At 39.4% G+C, this 4,968-nt stretch overlaps 1 long non-coding RNA gene across 1 annotated transcript; it reads right to left on the bottom strand.

The window, feature by feature from the left end:
• Positions 1-562: 562 nt before the first annotated feature.
• LOC124326697 lies at positions 563-1,423 on the bottom strand. The gene is made up of 5 exons (XR_006915697.1): positions 1,332-1,423; positions 1,088-1,276; positions 859-1,026; positions 672-789; positions 563-602 (listed from the first exon to the last, which is right to left on the bottom strand). It is a non-coding gene; the product is annotated as an uncharacterized LOC124326697 (long non-coding RNA).
• Between the last annotated feature and the right edge of the window lie 3,545 nt (positions 1,424-4,968).

Here is a 4,968-nt window from a genome sequence, read left to right on the forward strand (position 1 = left end):
AACAAAACATCAATAGAAATTAATGATTAATAACTCAGAATTTATGACAAATTACTTATTGATTATAAGAAAATATCATGATATTCCTGCTTAATAATCACTGATTTTTTGCAGATTTTTCATGCGAAAAAACTGCGGGAAAATCATGAAATTTTATTGATTTCCACATGATTTTATATAAGTATCTCATTACAAAATACCAATAGAAATTAATGATTAAAAACTGAGAATACATGATATATTACTGATTTATTTTAAGAAAATATCATGATATTTATGGTTAATTATCACCAGTTTCTTGCATATTTCTCATGCGAAAAATCTGTGGTAAAATCATGAAATTTATATGATTTCTTTCTGATTTCTTACTACGGATTGGGTTATATCTCATATAAAATGAGACAAAAATATTTTAAACACTTTTAATGATAAACATGAGGGTGAAAATTCTCATCAATTTAATGAGAAATATATGAGATCACCAAAAATTATTAAAAAATCATTGATGTCATTAATAAACATATGATTTCTCATATAGTTTGATGAGATTTTTCCGTAAGGGTCAGCAGGTCTTTTGTTACTGCTCCCATATCTTGTCGAGCCTTGATATTAAAAATACAAATAATGTTGTGACATAACATTTTTAAATTAACAGACAGAACGGATTATACCAAGGCCATGCCTTCATCCATATTGTCTTCTTACTTTTTCAATATTCGCTTCTAAACTAGTTATAGACTTCTGAACGTTCAGCAGGTCTTTTGTTACTGCTCCCATATCTCGTCAAGCCTTGATATTAAAAATACAAATAATGTTGTGACATAACATTTTTAAATTAACAGACAGAACGAATTATACCAAGGCCATGCCTTCATCCATATTGTCTAGGTCGTTCTTTTGACACATTCACATTGATTTCATTTCTTCCACCTTCTTAATTTCTTTACCAATTTCACTCAATCGTTTTTCTTCTGCCTGTTTGGCTCTTTCTAATTCTCACAGACCTTTCCCACCGTTCCACAATGGCTGCAGATAATACAGTCGAAATAGAATTGTAAGCCACTAAAAATTATTATTAAATCAATACCTTGTGTGTTGTTGTTGTCCAGTAAACTGTCCAGGTCTTTCCTGCTACTTGCATACCACTGAACTCCTTCCTCCTCATTGAGGTTTCAGCCATGCAAAGGAGGTTGAAAACTAGTCACAATAACAATGGTGTAAACAATGGGGCTTTCGAGGAAGTTCACAATTCGAGAATCCTTCCGATTCATGGTCTCTAGAGCAAATTTCGTAAAATTAGAATGAAAACTGCTTTATTATTACCAACTTACAACATGAACACAACGCAGAGACAGTTACAATAACATAACACCCCGAAGTCACAGTCGCAGGTCGCAGTGTAGTGGTATACCACGTAATTCCATTTCCAGGTTTCGGCGAAGACTGAGAAATCTGGGACCGTGGGTTGAAAATCGCGTTGCAGGGATATAGGCTTCACTGAATTTCCGATTTTATATCGATCGGTAAATCGAGACGGGAGCCAATAGCAAGGCCAGATTTCGGTCACGTGGGGGTAGTTTTTCTCTCTAAGCTCCGCCTTTTCCCATTTCCTTCCAGGGAGACTTTTGAGGTCTACGGGAACCCTGTTAAGGCCCTCGGCAGGCTAAAGCCTTAGCCTCAGGGATTATATTTGTCTAGAATTTGACGTTTAACTGATTTCACACTAAATTAAACACGGCTTTTTTTCTGATGGAAAACGTTCTACTCTTATCAATGTGTGCGTGCGTGAAATACCTTATTAATGTTTTATGTTCGTTAAACTAATTATTTTCATTATACCTCGCTGTGAATAACGTTAGATAGCCATATTTTAAATAATTTGGAAATAATCAAAGTTCAAATCTGAGCAGAGTGGATGGCTGAACAATTTGACAGAATTGAGGTTCTTTAAAGCAGGGAGGCGGCAATTATTAAAAGAATTTGTTTTAGTTGAAGTAGGCTAAATGCCAATTTTATGCAGGCGACAATCGAGTGAATTTTGCCTACGCCTCGGGCTACGACGTCGGCGGACGCTCTAGCTACTCCGCGCTGGGTGTAAGACTTCAAATTGCTAGATACTAGCTACGCCTCGGGCTACGACGTCGGCGGACGCTCTAGCTACTCCGCGCTGGGTGTAAGACTTCAAATTGCTAGATACTAGCTACGCCTCGGGCTACGACGTCGGCGGACGCTCTAGCTACTCCGCGTTGGGTGTAAGACTACAAATTGCTAGATACTAGCTACGCCTCGGGCTACGACTTTTGCTTGGTACGCCATCTATCTGCCGTTTATTTTAATTTGACTTTGTTGTACACTCTAGCTACTCCGCGCTGGTGTAAGACTTCAAATTGCTAGATACTAGCTACGCCTCGGGCTACGACGTCGGCGGACGCTCTAGCTACTCCGCTCTGGGTGTAAGACTTCAAATTGCTAGATACTAGCTACGCCTCGGGCTACGACGTCGGCGGACGCTCTAGCTACTCCGCTCTGGGTGTAAGACTACAAATTGCTAGATACTAGCTACGCCTCGGGCTACGACTTTTGCTTGGTACGCCATCTATCTGCCGTTTTATTTAAATTGACTTTTGCCTCTTTTCACGAAACAAAGGACTAGAAGGCTTTTGTGGCAATAGACAAAGTGATCTTAATCGACACGAAACGATATTTTCAGATTTCGGGGCAATAGTGAGTCGAGCCTGTCGCGTCACGAAAAGGATTTCGTGGCAATAGATTTAACCTTTTTTTCCAATATCTAATTGATGATGAATAAATGTGTGCTAGGTAAACTGAATCAGTCAAGTGTTCCCTGGTAAGTCTTATATTGGGTAATCAAAGAAAGTATTTAATTTTCATGACAATGTTTTCATACAGGTGGATGGGATGGAGAGTTCAAATACAGTCCTTACTATTTCGGTTTCTTTTTCTTTTAACGATAAGAAAGGAAGGCAAGACGCGTATCCTGGTGACATCCACAACTTCCATTGCGCAATGGACTCGATATAGAGGCCGCTGTCGAAGCCGGCGAATTAAGAAGCTCACATTTACGATGCTTTTTACCTTGGATCACTATGGTAAAACCATTTTGCTTTTCTGTTCTTTGTTTAGGAATTACTTGATGGTTTGTGTTTAGCCATTGAATTTCACTTGTGTTTAAGGGTGTGGAATCCTGGAAGTTTTGTTGCTGCCTGGCTACTAGCTCCGGTCAACATTTGGTCTTGCGGATCCATTTGTGCCATACTATTGCCACCAGAAGCCGTTCTTTTTAGTGGACAGTCGGAGGGGGTTGATTCTTCCAAAATCTTTAAGTAAGACGAACAATTCTTATTTTTGTTTGATTTTGCTATTAATTTTGAACTCCTTTTTGCAGTTCCCTTCAATCGAGAGTCGGCCGCCGATGTCAATCTATAAATATAATGCTCTTTCTTTATTGGAATTGTAATGCCTCGGCGGCAGCCCCGCCTACTTCAACCTTGTCCATGACGTAAGAATGACTGATACCAAGGTTCTGCACTATCAATATCTTCGCGACGCACGCTCATCTAGTTTCACTGCTTGTTATGCTGCTACTCAACTGGTCTTAGCACTGACGAGTTAGACGACTCCAGTGATCGCTTCCATCCGTTTTGACACACCTGTAGTGACTCACCAAGGGATTATGCCCAGGTACCCGACAATTGACTTATTTTCGTAGATTATATCTATCTTTTAACTCTGTGTCTGTGGAAAATTAATTCCTAAATCAGTCAGGCCCTTCTTGCGCGTAAAAGCAGTGTTAGTGTATTACTTAGACGTTTCTTTTTTTCTAACACTAGATGGCTTTCGAACATTTTCAGCTGTCAAAACAGTCAGTTTCAGTTACTTTGAACATCTCTTTAAACGTTTATCGACCGTTTTTGGTGGTAATTGTGTAGTGATAACAAACGATAACTATTCCCCCAACAAAGCTCACTTGTTAGATTTTTAAAAATGTGTTTTTTTTTCTACTTCCGGTTTTCTCATTTCTGTCAGTAGTTTAGTAAATATTCATTCGAGGAGCAAAAGAACCACATATTCGTGATCCTCGTAAAATTTGTAGTTAAGTTCATGTTTTGTTTTTTACGTATTCGTACTTCCGGTTTCGAACATTTTCCTGAACTATAGTTCAGGAAAATTCTCGATTTTGGCCAAATTTTGGATTTCGTTTAAATCACACCTAATCGACCCCAAATTTCATGGGGATCACGAATATGTGGTTTAATTTGACGACAGCTCAATGGTTGAGGCGCTGTGGTTACTTCCGGTATACTTCCGGAAAATTTTCTTAAGACTAGCAAGTGAACTTTGTTGTGTTTACAGTTCTCAATATTGCCAGCTATTTTTAAGCCTTTAATAATGCGAGCTGTTAAAGTTTTGAGCCAAAAACCTGATCACTAACCTATATGTAAGTTCAATTGTCATGTCGCTTAATAAGAATTGTTTTCTCTATTTAGGTAATGCAGAGAGAACCTAGATGAACACTAAAAGATTGAGGCAGCCCTAAAACGTCAGCGTAGATCATCATTTGTTGGTGGTATTTATGTTTGTGTTAGTTAACCCGTTGTCTGCCACGCCTTTGTTCTCCCCGCTCCTTAGCATTGGCCGCGCCGAAAGGCCCTGTTCGGCAATGCACCATAGTTCCCCCTTGTCGATGCGGTGATGGGTTCTAGAGTTGGTGCATTCCATCTTTTCCTGTCACCGTGTAAGCCCGGACTTGTCAGCAATGGCAAGTCCCACCTTGGTCACGGATCCTTCAGACGTGGCGCGTAGAGTACCTACGGGTTGTACGGCGTGGCAGCCAACGGGTTAACTATTTGTGTTGTATGTATGTATTGCTGTATGTATGTTGATCGTTGTGTTTGCTAATTAGTGGAGGAATTGTGGGTGGAGGTGGGACAATTAACACAATTCTAA

The sequence above is a fragment of the Daphnia pulicaria genome, chromosome 2 (assembly GCF_021234035.1).
Source record: "Daphnia pulicaria isolate SC F1-1A chromosome 2, SC_F0-13Bv2, whole genome shotgun sequence".
In the NCBI taxonomy this organism is placed as follows: Eukaryota; Metazoa; Arthropoda; class Branchiopoda; order Diplostraca; family Daphniidae; genus Daphnia; species Daphnia pulicaria.